Source organism: Pteropus alecto, unplaced genomic scaffold (assembly GCF_000325575.1).
Source record: "Pteropus alecto unplaced genomic scaffold, ASM32557v1 scaffold605, whole genome shotgun sequence".
NCBI lineage: Eukaryota > Metazoa > Chordata > Mammalia > Chiroptera > Pteropodidae > Pteropus > Pteropus alecto.
Window position 1 is genome coordinate 410,315 of NW_006437456.1, and position 19,395 is coordinate 429,709.

At 36.7% G+C, this 19,395-nt stretch overlaps 1 protein-coding gene across 2 annotated transcripts in view; it reads right to left on the reverse strand.

Moving 5' to 3' along the window:
* EPC1 (enhancer of polycomb homolog 1) overlaps positions 1–19,395 on the reverse strand; it is a 90,693-nt gene that overhangs the window by 60,162 nt on the left and 11,136 nt on the right. The window lies entirely within an intron of this gene.

Here is a 19,395-nt window from a genome sequence, read left to right on the forward strand (position 1 = left end):
GTCGGGTCGGCCCCGGCAGGCTGGGCGCTCGGACGCCGGGAGCCAACTCCCAGGGCCGCCTCTCGCCGTCTGCGCTAGCTCACTTTCTCAAGCCCGCTCCTTCCCAGCGCTGTTTGCTGACAGGCGGAGGTGCAGGGAAACTATCTGCACCCGCACGCCGGCTCTCTGAAAGGCCAGGTCCGGAGAACTGCTGGCGGCGCTACTGCGTGGGGTCGGCGGGCCCGGGCACCTGTCACCCCCGCCCGTGGCCGGCGCGAGGGGCAGGGGATGCGCCGGGCCCCATGGCCGCTGGCGATGAGGTTAGGAGCGGCGCTCCAGGGGCGCTGCGCACGGATGGCAAAGTCGATGGGTGATGTATAGTTATTGCTGCGTTTTAGGTCTTTAAAACAAAAAGGCAAATGGAATTAGGGACACAATGCTACTTCAGGTGAACTTTTGCCAGTAATTATTTTTACGTCTAATGAAACCCTAGGTTATAATATTTGATAGGCTCTGCATCAAATCATTGGTCATTTCCCACCTATCGGGCTCAGTATAAAGGGTTGTCATCCTATTCTGATCCAAAGAGGTATTTTTTTCTAAGTCCTGCATTTTATCTACTCATGTTTACCCTTTTATTACAATTGAAGGAAAAGGAATAATTATCAGACACACAAGGAAAAATAAGATCTACTTCAAAATTTTAGTCAAGTCTTTATATGTAGCTTATGATTTTCTATTTGTACTGAAAGAAAATGCTGCTTCAACATAGTTAATGGGTTCACATTTATCATTTGTTCTCTAAAAACTTTATAAAATTGAATCATATAAAAGGCCTGTAGTGCTCCTGCCAAACCAAAAAAAAAAAAAAAAAAAGAAAAAAAAAGAAAAGGCTTATTTTAAGGATATTTGGATGGTTGTGTATAATATAATCAGAAGAACAAAAAAAAAAAAAAAAAGAAAAAGGAAAGGCTGTATTTAAAGATATTTAGATGGATGTGATAGATTAATATTTGGTTTATATTATACACGAAAACAGTTATCTCCAAGAGCTCTTTCCAGTGGAATATTTAAAAATCAGACTGTTGGGGTGGGTTTAATCAGTTTGGCAGCAAAATTTCAAAAGTCCACTGAGATACAAAAATGTTCCTTTAAGTTGGCTCTTCTCCCTGGGGGCTACAAAGTAAGAATAATCACTATTATTTAATACTGGGTTGGATAGGAACTGTTATTAGCTTAAGGCACATAGGTAAACTGCTATCTTTTAGGCTGGTTTAGCTACACCTTAACTGTTGGAGAGAAGACAAGGAGAGCATAGACTGCAGTTCTCCAAAATTATCCTAAAATTCTAATATTGACAGTTCACTTCTGTGAGGCAGAGGGACTTCCATTTACATTTCCTGTAGGAAGACTAGGCACTTATTCATTCAATGAATAAACATTTATTGAGCCCTCACAGCCTTATAAGTATGCTGCTGATTACTTAGCACCCACAAGGCCCCTGGAGGAGCTTACACAGTGGGATAAAGACCTGTGGATGGCAAATGCTACACCTAAGGTGAGTGTTATGATGAAAGCCCAGGCTTTTGTGGGAACAGGCAGGAATGGCACCCAATCCTTGGGGAGTAGCTCTAATGACAGCATTCAGGGAAGGCTTTTTGGAGGAGATGATATCTGAGTAAAAGTTACATAGGCTAAGTATAGGTTAACCTTGCAAAAAATGAAGAGAAGAAAGGTATCTTAGGCAAGGGAAGCAGCATATGCAAATGAGAAAATATGTCACAGTCTGGGATCCTCAAGAGTTGCCAACTGTATTGCAGAGTATGACCCTATTTAGCCAGGTTTAACAGTTCTGAAAATAGTGGCTGAATATTAGTATAGCAGTCCTCTCTAGCCTGCAGTATGAGATGTCTGAAAATCCTAGTAGTTGAATTCAGTTGTTGGAGGAACGTAAGACTTTATAGAACAAAATAGTCAAGTCATGAGTGAACCACCAAGGAAATGAATATATATTGTTTAACCTTCATTAAAATAACAGCCTATGGATATCATTTTGCACATCCTGCATTAGTAATAATGAGCACTGTACAACTAAGTTCCTTGTTCCCTAGAAATTCTAGAATCACCCTCCACAGCAGGTTGAGAGATATGTTTACAAATTAAGCTTGCCCTTTTTGCAGATAACATGCCTACTAAGAGACATTTTCTTCTGTACCAGTCCCCCATCCAGCTCAATGCCCTGGATTTCTGGCTTCCAGATCCTAATGGGTTCCTAAAGACCCAAAGGCTGGAGTCCCAAGCCTCTTCTATTCAATTCACTTCCTTCCCTCCTAAGGGGCAGGAGTGCAGCAATAAAGGTTCAGGTTTAATTTTCTTCAGCTTTCTTTATCCAACCAAAAGGTTCCTTTGCAGAAATGGCTAATCGTACATAGTCTTTCACTTTAACTTTTTCTATTCCCAACTTAAAGTTCCCTCTTTTTCTAAGTATCCCTAACAATGGTGATGTGAAATTCTCAGTGTTACAAAAGATACGTACTAGTGTAAAGCTGAACCTTTCCTCAGAGGGAAATTCTTGGTTAGGAAAGGATTTGTAGTATTTAAAATATTTTTAATTCATGCCATAAATATTTATCGAATAGCTAGGCAACATGCAGTAGCATCAATGTAGGTGATACAAATAAAAATACTGATAAAGGGATACCCAGTTAACCAAATGAGCAGCATAAGGCAGTATGGTGAAATGCAGTGCTCTGGGAGTTCAGAAAGAAAGCAGTCAGTTCTAGCTGGGTTGATCAGACATGACAGAGAAGATAGCAGGTGATTCGGTTCTAAAGGATGACTAGGATTCCAACTGGTAATGGGAATAGAATGGTAGAAGAAAGGGTATTCATGGGAGAGAGCAACAGTATGAGCAAAAGGGTGGGAGGAGGCAACACCAGGTGTGCTTGAAGATGAGAAGGTTTATTTGGCCAGAGTTCATAGGAAACTCCGACAATAATCCAGGTAAAACTCGTAACTTGCATGGAGGGAGTAGGTGTAGAAAGTAAAGAGACATAAGCTTTAATGGTAAAAATAATTATAGTATCAGTACCCTGATATGTGATTCAATTTGTTTCAAATACAGAAGTTATGCTTAAACAACAAAAAAATAGAATGTGTCAAATGCATTGTAGTTTGCTGTTCATAATAAACCTGAAATATGTCTCTAAATATTAGTTTATGTCCAATATGTGCCCAAGTCCTATTATTTCTTCTTTGAAATTATTTCTTGGGTTTGCCTCATTATTTTCATTGCCATTGTCTTAACCACAGACCCAGCTCTCATCACATCTCACCTAGAAACAATCTCCAATCCATTTTTGAGTTATTCATTACTTCAATAAACCTTTATTAAGCTCCTACTTTCCAAGAAACTGTTAATACTCTCCTAATAGTGGCTAGTGGGAACCCACAGTAGCTGGTAAAGACTGTGGGTCCCTGGGGATATAAAGAACACAATTCAAAATGCTCTTCAGGGTTTCATAGTGCATGCCACCAATCAATGTGCCCCAAACGTCACCTCCATCTGTATCCTCCCCAAAGTCATTTAGTTATAACTGCTCTTTATTTTGCCTTTCCATAAAGCCATTTTTTTTTTTCGGCATGGTTGTCAAAGCCTCATAATTTTGCCTCACTCTGTCCAATATCCATTCTCATCACTGCCTAAGATAACCTCTTCACTCTGGCTGGTAAATCTCAGCTTATCACCATCTTTAGAAATCAGCACGTCTTTATTCATTCCTTTCTATCCTCCCTGTCTGACCATCTGCTTATACTGAAATGCAACCTCACATTTTTGAGGAGTGTTTTGAGGATTAAATAAAATAATCCATGTAAAGCATTTAGAATGGTCTCTGGCCCATAGTAAACAATAGATGTAAACTGTTGTTATCCCTCTTTTGTGAAACTTTATGTCACCTGTTTTAAGAAACTTTCTTTGAACATTTAACCTGAGTCCTACTTTCCTAATCTGAAGAATGAGTGAGTGGTTAGGTGAATTCAAAAATAATCCTTAAGCCTATACGAAAGTTTTTCATTTCTGAACTCCTATTACACTTTCAATCAGTAAAAATAACAACTACCATTTATTGAACATTTACTATGTGCCAGGCAATACATTTAAAAAATATATTTAAAAAATATTTCTCACTTAAAAAATTTTTAGTTTAAAGAAGTTCGACATTTATACAATCCATGAAGTAATTTCCCCCGATTAGCGCCCATCTGGCAGGACACAGCCATTACAATATTGACTCTATACTCTATGCTATATGCTAAATCCCCATGACTGTTTTGTAACTACTGATTTGTATTCATCCCTTCACCTTTTTCAGAAGTACATTTTAAATGCATTATCTTACTAAATTTTCATGACAGCCCTATGAAGTAATTCCTGTTAGAGAGGTTGTAAGACCTGCCTATGGTCACAAAGCTGATGAGACATTGCTGAGATTGGAATCCTTGGTGTCTGATTCCATAGTGGAGCCTGAGAAACTGATTATAAGTGAGAAGTCAACTAGAAGTGAGGGGAGATGATGAATGTAGCTTATTCTTTCAAGAGGCTTGGCAATGAGGGGAGGGGAGGAGGAGAGAGAGGAGAGGGAGAAAGAGGGGAAGAGGGAGGGAATGTGGGGTAGAGGATGGAGGATAGGGAGAGGAAGGGATGAGGAGAGGGAAGGAGAGAGAGAGAGGGAGGGAGGTGTGTAGAGGTAGAGCTTAGATAGATGTTCAGGTTGCTGGTTTTGTTGTTTTTGAAGGTGGGAGAGATGTGGGTATGTTTGTATGCTGAAAGCAAAAAATCATGTAAATGGATTAACTTTAGGACCCTCTTCCTCTGAGGCAGGAGGGAAGGAGGGCAAAAATGGATAGTGAGCCACTGAAGTTAACTTCTCTTTGATGAGACTATGTGTATATATATATATAAAATCATGATACCAGTTTTGGTAGCAGGAATCCAGATTCTTCATTCATTCAAGCATTCAACAAATATTTATTGGATATTTACTAAGTGCTAAGCAAAGCAGTTTGTGTTGGAGAACAATGATAAATGAGACATGATCCCTATAGCCTCACAGAGCTAACAATAAAGTGAGATACTGCACTTGTATTCAATTGGGGAAATGTGAAATGAATTTTTAAAAGTATGCATGCACAATGATCAACATTAAAATGTAATGAAAGCATTATACAAAAGTACTAAATACTGAATTAATATTTTCACCTGAAGTTGTCATTTTTCTCAACTTTCTGCATTTTATTTTCATAATAAGCTGTATAAAAGATGGCATCAAATAATTCTTCCAATATAACATTTAGGAAAATAAAAACTGGCAGCTCTTTAGGATTTTTCTTTTCATTTAGGAAATGTTGGAAAGTACTGCAATTGCATTACAATATATTTAATAGAGTGTCACAGTAACAATATCTGAACTACTAATCTCTCTACAGTTGATTCATGCATGGAATTCTATACATATTATTTATGAACTATGTTTGACATAAGATAGTTGAGAAAATCTCCAAAAACAGTCTATCTTTACCTTAAAAGAATAATGGTAGATTATTAATCCTAACTGTAGCAGGATGGGCTCAAAGTTATTTCAGTTTACCTGTATCTCCAATATACACAACTAAAACGAATTGGACATGTCTGAGAAGAATTAGAAAATTTAAAAATCCACAAAATGATTCTAGCACTACTGTGATTAAAAAAAAAATAATGAAATATAATACATCTTATTATATAATGTAAAATATCCTAAATTTATAGAAAATCTATTCTGAGCACATCAAGGATTTTGCCAAACTTTAGAACTCCTCACCCCCAGGTTTGCAGGGGCGGGGGCGGGGGGAGGGAAGTGGTTGAGTAAGTTTGATCATTTGTAAGACGTGCCTTTCTTAATTCACAGTTCTATATGTCACCTGATCTTTCTCTCACTACCCTCTTAGGCAGTTGATGACAACATTTTAATAAGGATACTACTAGATGAAGCTGGAGAAGTGGTGGGAGAGATAAACAAGAAATATTTGGCTCTTGAACAATAACAATGTAGTATTTAAAGAATGTCATTCATTCCAACAATTTGCCAGAAAAATAAAGGTTCATCTTAGACAATATGAAAAATTGAAGAATTCATCCATACATATCAAAAATATTTGGTAGTATCTATCTAAAATGGATTTAAATTAGTTAACTTATTTAACCCAATGATTGGCACTCACTGATATACTACTATGTATAGCCTGGTGGTAGTCCAAGGTTGTAAGGGGCAGACAAAAATGAGAGGTTAGGGAGAGGGGAGGGAGCAGAAAAGGTAGCAACCTTTAGGTGCCTTACAATTTTGAGCCCATAAAACATACCCCTTGAGCATTAGTTTTACTAATCAATATATACAAATCAGCATGGTATAAATGGTACATGAGGGGTAAAGGGATGTAATTTAGAGAAACAAGCGAAAAAACTATTAATGAAGTAAAAATTTATGTCGAATAGTTTAAGTCAAATTTATTAGTGGGTGGTGGACAAAAAAAGATTGACAGGGAAGAGGGCGAGGGGGAGAGAGAGAGAGAGAGAGAGAGAGAGAGAGAGAGACACTATTGTGAACAGCTATTGCTTCTATGACCCAAGGAAGGAAATGATTTCTACTTTCCTTCTGAAATTTGGGGCACAGGATTATCTTTTTTATTATCTAATAAGTTAATATTAGTGAAATAAAAGTTTTACTATAGTTTTCTTTATGATACTTTCGGTAACATTGTGCCAGTTGCTTAGATAAACACTCAGATTCAGTCCTTCCTCTCTTTCAGGGTAGAGAAGGGAAAGTGAATAATTTCAAACTAGAGGAGTGAGATTATAGGTGTGAAGGATGATTCATGGAGTGAGAGGAAGAGGGCGTGGAGAATGGAGCCCCAGGGAACACCATTCTGTAGGAGACAACAGGGGAAGAAGAGCCAGGATGAGAACAGAGGAGAGGGTGGGAGAAGCACAGAGAGAAGCCAGGTGGGGTCAGTATTTCAAGGAAGTGATCAATGAGAAGGACCAAAAAGAATGAGGAGATTACTGGAGATCACATCAATTACAATCTCTGTAGGATGCTGTGGGTGGAAAATGCATGGCTGAGTTGAGACGTAATTCACAGGCTGAGTGGTGCCCCAAACATGTTAATTAATCATTTCCCAGGCAAACAAAGCCATGTAAAGTTTTGAAGTGATTTCCCAGAATCCTCCTGTGATACTTGTGTATGTACTTGCTCGCAGGAGTCAGAGCACCTTGAGGATCAAAATCAACTTAGCTTTGGGACACAGCCAGTGAGTGACAAAGAGTAGCTAACATCATCAGCAACCTCATGCATTAGTTTATCAGGAGAAAACACATTGTATTATTTCACAAGTCTTCACAAAATTCTATTGGCAGGAATAAGTAAAACCTATCTTCTATGTTTAAAGTTGCAGAAACTGGAGAGAAAATACCAAACTGACTTATTTAAGCGAGTTACTGACAAGGATATAGGCCACATCCAGACCTTAAGACTTCTTTTGAATCAAGTTTCCCATAAGCCAAAACAACACAAATACCCCATGGTAGCACATATATTTATTTGTTTTTCATTTGCTTTTATAATATTGAAATAATACTGTATATTGTTTTGTGGTCCTCACTTTTTACTTAATATCATTTGAGAATGTTCCCACCTCATTAAATATCCTTATAAGATGATTTTTTGATGGAGATAGTTATCCTATGTATGTACCACAATTTACTTAAGCTTCACTCTCTTAAAGGGCATTTAGAACACACTGACTTTTCTTTATTATAAACAACAAATAATCTTCATAGAACATTTGAAATAAAAAACAGTTTTAAATTTTCATGATTTAAGGCACAAAACATATGTCTGCTAGTCTTTGAATAATAATAGAGCCAAATCTACACAAATTAAGGTTGGCAATTTTACTGTCAATTTGAGCTGATGACAAAAACTTGTCTTAAATTTCAATATTTCTTCCCAGATATGAGCTTAGCGTTTTTCAAAAGTATGTTCCATGAAACACTAATCTAGAGGTTACATTCTGAAATGAGTTACATAAAAAGCCAATAAGCCAGGGAAATACTAACAGTTACAGTTTTCTCTGTAAAACATGTATCGAGTCACAATGTGTAGGCTTAGACAAGTCTTGAAGTAAGAAATCTATTTACCGACACTCAGCATGGTATTTTCCAGATTTATATACCATGCAACCCTTTACCATGCACTATCAACTATTACCATTAATTCTATAAAAGCACACTTTGGGAAATTCTAATCTAGGCAAGCCAAGGAAATAGAAATTTTTCTGAACAAGTTATTTGTTTAATTGCTTTAAAAGTCTGACGTGAATTTTGAAAAGGTAAAATATCTTAAAAATGTAAATTACTATATTACCACTTCTTAAGATTTTCATCCTGTTAAGAACAGTGCAAAATAAGACATTTGGATATAAAACTGGATAGAATTCTAACAGGCACTAGAAACGAGCAGATTGCTATACTTTGGCAATGTATTTGGTATTTAATACCAAATTAACTAAAATGTTTAGCAATATTTCTTTCCAAAAGTGTCTCTAACTAAAAATATGTTGAACTTTGGTTCAGAGGTCTTTACTCTAAGTTAAGCTCCTGGAATTACAGTTTCTTCATCTGTAAAATAGGAATCATAATAGAATCTATCACCTAGGTTGTTACATGGATTTAATGGAATCATCAATGCAGAGTTTAGCATTGACCTGACATGAAAATGAAGCTCAACAAACATGAGCTATTTTTTAAGGATATTTTTATTCTATTCTATTGACTAGATCATTTTACTTTTCTGAGATTTATTATTATGTACAGTATAAAACATAGCATTGATTACAAAGGCTTTGAAACTCATAGCTGAGGATACAAAACTAAACCAAAGATTGACAAGATATATATAACTAATTTATGTAAAATTTCATATTCATCTCATCTTTTGGAATGTTTTTACTTTGTTTCTATTTGGCAGTTTTGTATTTTTCCTATGTGTAAATCTACAAGGAGCACTGCTGCACTCCCCGCTCCCGCCATTACCAAATGATTAATCAGATGGTTGCCCAGTGACTGCTCAATCTCCAAATCTGGTCCTGGCTGCACAGGTTGCTACTGTTTCTCTCAGGGTGAGTGCTTTGTGTAAAAACAGTCAAATGAAAAGTAACATTTTATATTCAAAGTAGCAACATTAGTGCAGTGAGACACAGCATTATGGATGGGAAGGAATACCGGCTTCCATGTGTGAAGATCTAGATTCTAATCTAGTATCTACCATTACCAGCAGCATGACTCTAGAAATTATTTAATTTCTGAGCTTTAAGTATCCCATATGCTTGGTCTAAAGAATACTTGTTCTCCCTCTTAGGCCATTGTAGAAAACAAATGAGATAATACGAATGAGATAATACAGTGAAAGATCTTTGATAATTTTAAAGTGCTATACAAATACAAGAATACATTATTTTATTTCAATTTCACCATAGTAGTTAGGAAGGACATACATATACATTCCCCCAAATATCCCACTGGAACAGAAAATCTGTGTCCTGTTCAAAGCATACACTTGATCATAGAAGATTTGATTCCTAGACTAGGACATTTCCTTAAATAGGAAATCTTTAAGACAATATCAAAATTCACTCATTTTATTTATTTTTCACCTTATTTTTATCTTGCTATATACATTTTTTGAATTAGTCTATAGAGAGTGTCTAGCACAATATAAAAGTTTAGGAAACCTATGATAAGTTTAAATTATTTAGAGATAAGGAATGTACCTGCACTATATTTTTACAATTATAAAACTTTATAATTTTAATGTAACTTTCTCAAAATTCTTATCACCCTATTTAGAACAGAAAAATCAATAAAAATGTTTTTTTTCTGAAATTTCTCTACTCACTATTTCCTCCCATTTTAAAAGCAGCATTCAAAGTTTCTAGTAGGTGATAGGAAGGAGCTTTAAGAAAATAAATTGTAAAAGATGTGATAAAGTGGCTAAAAGTGCTAGCTCCAGAGCCAGATGCGATTTGGCCGCGAATCTCAACTATGCTCTTTCCAAGTTCTGTAAACTTAAGTAAAATGTTAACTTCTTTGAGCTTCAGCTTCCTCCCTGATAACAACTGAGATAATGCATACCTCCAAGTATTGTTTGGAATAGATAAATAATCCACATAACCAAATTTACTGAGATCTTACCAAGTGCTGGGCGTTTGACATGCATTTTCATTTAATCCCTGTGAAATCTTACCAGATAGCTTCATTGCCTGTCATTATAGTAAGAATTCAACAAGTATTAGATATTATTTCACAAAAAAAGCTGAGCCTTTTTCTTTTTCAATTACAGATGACATTAAATACTGTTTTACATTAGTTTCAGGTGTATAGCATAATGGTTAGACATTTATATAATTTATGAAGTGATCCTCCTGATTAGTCTAGTACCATGTGGCACTATAGTTATTACAATATAATTGACTATATTCTCTATGCTATATTTTACAACTCTGACTATTTTGTGACTACCAATTTGTACTTTTTAATCCTTTCACCTTTCTTACCAAGCCCCGCAACCTCCCTTCCATCTGGCAACCATCAGTTTGTTCTGCGTATTTATGAATGTTTCTGTTTTGTTTGTTTTGTTCTTTAGAGTCCACATATAAATGAGATCATATGGTATTTGTCTTTCTCTGTCTGACTTATTTCACTTAGCATAATATCTTCCAGACATATCCATGTCATCCCAAATGTACCTTCTAGGTCCGTCCAAGTTATTGCAAATTGTAAGATTTCATTTTTTTTTAACGGCTGAGTAATATTCTACTGTATATATGTATCACTTCTTTTTTATCCTAGTCATCTATTGATGGACACTTAGGCTGCTTCCATACCTTAGCTATTTTAAATAACGCTGCAATGAACACAAGGGTGCATATATCTTTTCGAATTAGTGTTTCAGATTTCTTCGGATAAATACCCGGAAGTAGAATTGCTGGGTCATATGGTAGTTCTTTTTATTTTAATTAAAAATTATTGGGGTTATGTTGATTAACAAAATCAAATGTTTCAAGTGTATCATTCAACAGAAAGTTGTATATATATTGCATTGTGTGTTCACCACCCAGAGTTAGATATGGTAGTTTTATTTTTAATTTTTGAGGAAACTCCACATTGTTTTCCATAGTGGCTGCACCAATTTGCAATCCCACCAAAAGTGCAAGAAGGCTCCCTTCACTCCACATCCTCACCAACACTTGCTGTTTGTTGATAATAATTATTGATGATAGCCATTCTGACAAGTGTGAGGTGATATGTCATTGTGGTTTTAATTTGCATTTCTCTGATGATTAGTGATGTTGAGTGTCTTTACATATGGCCATTGGCCATCTGTATGTCCTCTGTATGTCTATTCAGGTCCTCTGCTCATCTTTTAATTGGCTGCTTTTTTTTTTTTTTTTGGTGTTGAGTTGCATGAGTTTTTTTTATAAATTTTGGATATTAACCCCTTTTTAGATTTATCATTGGTGAATATCCTCCATTCCATACATTGTGTTTTCATTTTATTGATAGTTTCTTTTGCTGTGCAAAATCTTTTTAGTTTGATGTAGTTCCATTATTTTTTCTTTTGTTTCCTTTGCACAAGGAGAAATATCACAAAAAAATGTTACTAAGAGCAATGTCAGAGAAGTTTACTGCCTGTGTTTTCTTCTAGGAATTTTATGGCTTCGGGTTTTACATTTAAGTGTTTGATCCACTTTGAGTTTATTTTTGTATATGGTGTAAGGAGGTGATCTACTTTCATTTTTTACATGTATCTGCCCAGTTTTCCCCAACACTATTTATTGAATATACTGTCTTTACCCCATTGTATAGTCTTGCCTCCTTTGTCTTAGATTAATTGACCATATTAAGCGTGGATTTATTTCTGGGCTCTCTATTCTGCTCTATTGACTCATGTGTCTGTTCTTATGTCAGTATCATGTTTTGATTACTATAGCCTTGTAGTATACCATGACACCTCCAACTTTGTTCTTCTCAAGATTGCTTAGACTATTTGGGGTCTTTTGTGGTTCTATATAAATTTTAGGATTGTTTAGTTCTGTGGAAAATGCCATTGGTATTTTGATAGAGATTGCATTGAATCTGTAGATTGCTTTGAGTAGTATGGCCAGTTTAATGATGTTGATTCTTCCTACCCGTGAGCACAGTATATGCTTCCATTTATTTGTATCTTCATTTTCTTTCTTCAATGCCTTATAATTTTCTGAGTACAGATCTTTTACCTCTGTGGTTAGATTTGTTCCTAGGTATTTTTTTAAAAAATATATACAATTGTCAATGGGGTTTTCTTAATTTCTCTTTCTGATAGTTCATTATTGGTGTATGAAAATGCAACCAATTTCTGAATATTAATTTATGTCCTGCTACTTTACTGAATTCATTAATCCATTCTAATAGTTTTTGGGTGGAATCTTTAGGGTTCTCTCTTTACAGTATCATGTCATCTGCAAATAATGACAGTTTTTCTTCTTTTCCAATTTGGATCCCCCCCCCCCTTTTTTTTTGTCTGATTGCTGTGGCTAGGACTTCCAATATAATGTTGAATAAAAGTAGTGAAAGTGGACATCCTTGTCCTGTTCCCAATCTTAAAGAGAATGCTTTTAGCTTTTCACCATTGAGTATGTTAGCTATGGGTTTGTCATATATGGCCTTTATTATTGCTTAGGTAAGTTCCCTCTATTCCCACTGTGCTAAGAGGTTTTTTTTTTTTAATCATAAATGGATGTTAGATTTTGTCAAATGCTTTTTTTGCATCTATTGATATGATCATATAACTTTTATCTTTCATTTTGTTTATGTAGTGTATCACATTAATTGATTTGCAGATATTGACCAACCTTGCATCCCAGGAATAAATCCCACTTGATCATAGTTTATGATCTTTTTAATGTCTTGTTGAATTTAGTTTGCTAATATTTTGTTGAGGATTTTTGCATCTATGTTCGTCAGGGATATTGGCCCATAATTTTTTTTTTTTTGGTGCAATATTTCTGTATAGTTTTGGAATCAGGGTAATGGTGACCTCATAGATAAGTTTGGGAATCTTTTTTGGGAGTTTTTTGAAATAGTTTGAGAAGGATTGGTGTTAATTCTTTGAATGTTTGGTAAAATTCACCTGTGAAGCCACCCAGTCCAGCATTTTTGTTTGTTGGCAGTTTTTTGATTACTGATTTGATTTCATTGGTAGGAGTTAGTCTGTTCAGATTTCCAGGTTTTTTTCTGGATTCAGTCTTGGAAGATGATATGTTTCTAGGAATTTATCCATTACTTCTAGATTGTCCAATTTGTTGAGATGTAATTGTTCATATTATTTTCTTATAATCCTTTGTATTTCTGTGGTGTCAGCTGTCACTTCTCTTTCATTTCTGATTTTATTTATTTGGGTCCTTTTTCTTCCTGCCCGCCCCCCTTTAATGAGTCTGGTTAAAGATTTATCAATTTTGTTTATCATTTCAATGAATCCACTTGTAGTTTCATTGGTCTTTTGTATTTTTTTTTTTAAGACTATTTTCCCCCACTCTGTTCTCTATTATTTCTTTTCCTTTCCTCACTTTGAGCTTTGTTTGCTGTTCTTTTTCTAGTTCCTTCAGGTGTAAGGTTAGATTATTTACTTGAGATTTTCTTGTTTCTTGAGATAGCCTGTATTGCTATGAATTTCCTGCTTAGGACTGCTTTTCTTGTATCCCATAGATTTTGGGTCATTGTGTTTTCATTTTAATTTGTCTCAAGGTATCTTTTGATTTCTCTCTTGATCTCACTGTTAACCCTTCACTGTTTAGCAGCATGTTGTTTAGCTTCATGTGTTCGTGTGTGTTTTTTTTTCATTTTATTCTTGTAATTGATTTCTAGTTTCATACCAGTGTGGTCAGAGAAGATGCTTAATATGATTTTGGTCTTCCCAAATTTACTGAGACTTGTTTTGTGGCCTAACATGTGGTCTATCTTGGAAAATGTTCCATATGCATTTGAAAAGAATGTATGTTCTACTGATTTAGTGTAAGATGCTCTAAAAATATCAATTATATCCGCTTGGTCTAATGTGTCATTTAAGGCTGCTGTCTCCTTGTTTATTTTCTGTATGGTGATCTGTCCATTGATGTTGATGAGATGTTAAAGTTCCCTACTATGACTGTAGTACTGTCAATTTCTCCCTTTATGTCAGCCAATAATTGCTTTATATATGTAGGTGCTCCTATGTTGGGTGCATATATGTTTTCTAGGGTTATGTCCTCTTGATGTATTGCTCCTTTTTTCATTATGTAAAGCCCGTCTTTGTCTATTATAGTCGTTGTTTTAAAGTCTATTTTGTCTGAAGTAAGTATTGCTACCTTTTCCCTTTTTTATTGTTTTCTTTGCATGAAGTATCTTCTTCCATCTCTTTACTTTCAGTCTGTGTGTATCTTTTGATCTGAAGTGGGTCTCTTACAGACGACATATGTGTGGGTCTTGTTTTCTTATCCATTAAGCTACCCTATGTCTTTTTATTAGAGCATTTAATCCATATACACTTAAAGTGATTATTGATAGGTATATAGTTATTGCCTTCTTATGAGTTATGTTCTTCCTCCCCTTCTTCTTCCTTAAAAACGTCCGTTTAACATTTGTTGGAAAACTGGTTTGATGGTCATGAACTCCTTTAGCTTTTTCTTGTCTGAGACACTATATTTCACCTTGAATTTAAATGACAGCCTTGTTGGGTAGAGCAGTCTTGGTTGTAGGTCCTTACTTTCCATCGCTTTAAATATTTCGTGCCAATCACTCTGTTCTCCAGTTTCTGTTGAGAAATCACCTGACAGTCTTACAGTAGCTCACTTGTAACTAGCTGCCTTTCTCTTCCTCCTTTTAGGATTCTCTCTTTGTCTTTAACCTTGGGCATTTTACTTATGATGTATCTTGGTGTGGGCCTCTTTGGGTGCATGTTGTTTGGGACTCAGTGCTTCCTAGATTTATTGTCTATCTCTTTTGCTATGTTGGGGAAGTTTTCCAATATTATTTCTTCAAATATGCCTCAAACCCTGGCTCTCTCTTCTTCTGGTACCTCTATGATGTGAACATTGTTATACTTGATATTGTCCCAGAGATCTCAAACCATTCTCATTTTTTAAAATTCTTTTTTCTTTTTGCTGTTCCAATTGGGTGTTTTTTTGCTACCTTGTCTTCCAAATCACTGATTAAATCCTCTTTTTCATCTAATCTGCTGTTGATTCCTTCTAATGTATTCTTCATTTCAGTTATTGTATTCTCCAATTCTGACTGGTTCTTTTTTATGGTTTCTATGTCTTTTTTTTTTTTTTTTTAATGCTTACTATCTCTTTGTTGAAGTTCTAAGTTTCTTGAGCATCCTTATGACCAGTGTTTTGAATTTTATATATGGTATGTTGCTTGCCTCCATTTCTTTTATTTCTTTTTCTGGAGTTTTGTCCTGTTCTTTCATTTGAGATGTTTCTTTGTTTTCTCATTTTGGCTGCCTCTCTGTACTTTTATGTATTATGTAAATTGCTATGTCTCCCAGTCTTGGCTGGGTGGCCTTATGTAGCAGGTGCCCTATAGGGCTCAGTGGTACAGTCTCCCTGATCACCTGGCCGGGAGCTTCAGGTCTGTCCTTTGTGGGGTTATGTGTACCCTCCTGTTGTAGCTGAGCCTTGATTGCTGTTGGCACATCAGTGAGTGGGACTGACCCTCCAGCTGACTGGCTGTGAGAATTGGCCATTCCCACAGCATATGAGCTGCTGTTCAGGGGCTTACTCCATGGAGCAAGCAGGGTTTGCCCCAGTGGGCTCTGGTGCCTGATGAGACCACTCGTTGGGTGTGCCACTTGTGGGGAATAATCAGGTGGTGCTCTGTTGTGGCCCGAAGCTGGCCTCTGGGTATGTTGGTTCTGGAACTTCTTGGGAGAAGCTCCTCTGCAGGCCAAGGTCAGCTGTTGCCTGTGATCAGCCTCAGGCTACCTGGTAGTAGCTAGAAAGCAGTCCTCAGTTGTTCACTGTCTGTGTTGGACCTGGTGGTGCACAGGAGAGGCCATGAGAAAATCGAGGCTGAATGTCACCTGTACTGGTCCTGAGGTAGGTCAGCCAAAGGCCCAGGGCATCCTAAGCCCTGCTGCCACCTTCTGGCTGTCCATAAAGCTCAGCCACTGAAAGAGCCTTGGGTTGTACACAAGTTGGGTGAGGCAGGGTCTCAGGGAGTCACTTGAGTGGGCCAAGTGGTGTTCACCAGGTTAATACACATTCAGGTTTGGTGCCAGTGCTGAGCCTGCGGCCACTCAGCAAAAGGCTCAGAACACACTGAGGCCAGCTGCTGCCTGCTTGGGGCCCACAGACCCCTGAGAAAGACTAAAGAGCTGGCTGGGGCTGGCTGCCTGCTGTCAAAAGTGCCTGCCGTGGCGTGTGAGCCCAAGGTGTCCTGTTTACTGCTGAAAGAGCCTTTTGCAGTGTGCGGGCAGGGGCTGGCTGCCTGCTTGCTGCTGATAGTGCCTCCTGCAGTGCACAAGTTAGATGGGGCGGGGTCCCTGGGAATCACCAAGGTGGAGCGAATGGATTCACCAGGCCAGTGCAAATTCAGATTTCACCATATGGTGGGGAGGTCTCAACATAGGAAGGATGGTGCCGTTTTGCAGACTGCATGGGAGGAGGGCTCAACACAGGGACTGTCCCTTCAGCCCTCACCCTGAAGCCACACAACTCAGCCTCTCCCTGTATGTCTCTGGCACCTCCTGAGCTGCCATCTATCCATCTGCCAGAGCCCAGGGTGAGAGAGTCTGTGCTTGGACCCTTTAAGAGGATGTCTAAGTTTTCAGCAGGCTTCCGTCTCACCTGGACAGTCAGAATCCTCTGTTTTTCACAGCCAGATGTTGTGAAGGCACCTCTTCTTGGCACTGGTGCTCTGGTGGGGAGCCCCGTGTGCATCTGGGACCTCTCACTCCTCTGAGGAGACCTCTGCAGCCGAGATTGCTCTCCAAGTTCTTAACTGCCACACCTGGGTGTGGGGTCACCTTGTTTTGTGTCTTTTCCCCTCCTGCCAGTCTTGATGTGGCTTCTTCTTTATAGTCTTCATTATAGGACTTCTATCAGCTAGTCTTCAGATAGTTCTCCAGGTTGACTGTTCTGTAATTTAGTCGTAATTTTAATGTGGTCATGGGAGGAGGCAAACACAGTGTTTACCTATCCTGCCACTTGACTGGACTCTCATTGCTGAGCATTTTTAAAAAGGAATATTAAAGAATAGTTTCCATAGTAGTGTGGAAGTTGGTTGCCCCCAAGTAGGCTGAACCAGGTTCTCATTGCCTTCATTTTAACGTAAATGCTAAACAGGGTTTACACTAGCTGTTCAGTCTTTCTTTCCTTAGAACAAAGCACTCAAAATCCAAACCTTAAAAAGAAAGAAATGCTATCTGAATCAAAAAGTGTTCTTTTTTGAATAATTTTTCAAATCCCATCTTTTCTCCTTCCATGCACAAAAATGCTTGTGTTTACACATATATACACATACACTTTTTATTATCAGGCTTATAGGGGATGCTGTTTTGTGTCTCTCCAGTATCTAGTTGCCCTTCTTCCATCTTATCAAAACTCTGTTTGCATTCATTTTCTTGGGTTGTTCCATAATCTGTGCTTTTTTAAATAACAAAACTTTCATGGTCTACTTGAAAAATAATGGTTCTCCAGGATTAATTTTGAACTATATTCTGTATAATTGTCTTTCTTAAATTCTCTTTTCTTAATTCTCAATGGGAATAAAAAGCAAAACAATTTTAAGTATAGAGAAAAGGGTCTAATTTTATAATGGTATTGACTCCATCATGGGCGGTGGTGGGGGCGGGGGGAGAGTGTATATGGTTAAGGCTATTTTAAAAAAGCAGAAAGCTCTTAAAACCATTATATATTTTTATAAGTGAGTGACTTAGAAAATAATTTGTGCTGTGCTATCTCACCTGTATTAGATAGTTATTTATGAGCATTTTATTTTAAAAGATGTAGGTTCCAGTCCTGGTTCTGCCACCAACTAGCTGTATGATCTTGATCTTAATCTCCCTGGGTCTCAGTCTCAACTTTGAAAAGAAGGACTAAGACTTGATGATCCCTCCCAACTCTTCCAACTCTCAAATCTTATGATTGTTTCCCCTTTTCTATAGTTGTAACAAAAAAACAGGGATACATGAGATTCCTTAAATGTAAAAAGTTAAGAAAAGATAATTAAATTTGAGATATATGATTTCTATAGAAACTATGCCTTTAGGTATTTCCTGACTATATTTTTCATAAGTGTGGTCAAATGTGATCTGACAAGTCCATGTAATTACATATATATCATTAAGACTGGAAAATACAGATTTGGAATTAATATGAAAAGAAAGACACAAACTTCAAAATAAAAGCTGAAGCAGAAACAACCAAAATAATGAATCTAGTAATAAAAGATCTGCAATTAATGTGATATTCTTCTGGAAGAACACAGGCAATTTCTATGTAATAAGTTAAGAAAATAATTAACAGAATGGTATTGTCCAGGCACTGAGAAAAATACCAAACAGCAACAACAATGATGATAATAACAATTTAACTAGGTTAACAATTTGAAAAGTATGATGAAAGTATAAAGAATACATTTAAATATTACATCAAAAAACTAGATTATGTTTCATATACTTTAATAAGTTTTCCTAACGTTTCTTTTATTGGGCCCCACCTCTGTGCAAACATTGTATTATAAATAATGGAAGATACAAAAGAAAAAGATGTTATTGCAGTTAGTGAACTTAGTTTCTGTAAAAACAAACAGGGTATATCCCGTGTATATATCCTGGTAATCCTAGCTTGAAAGGTAACATTTTAAATAATTTGATATCTTTACAAAATAGTTTATTTTCACTTCTTTTCATGATATTTAAGAACTAATTTTCAGGTAAATGATCTTAAACCAAAAGTTTACTCATCATTTCAGATTTTTCTTAATGAAGTTGGAAATCAATATTCAACAATCATGGAATAGTCAGCCATCAGTTTATGTCATCATTTAAAGTGACTAGTATAAAGTATTGTTAACATATGGAAAGAAGCATAAACAATAAGGTGAAATGAGAGAATGAAAACCAACACATGAAAGATAACCTACACAGAGATCACAGCTTCCTAAACATGTATGATGGACATTGAAAGACTCAGGAAGGGACAATGAGAGGGAAAGTTTCTCCTTAAGTGTGCAGTGTATGAAGCAGTATGATATCGTTGTCTTCACACATGAGAGAGAGAGAGAGAGAGAGAGAGAGA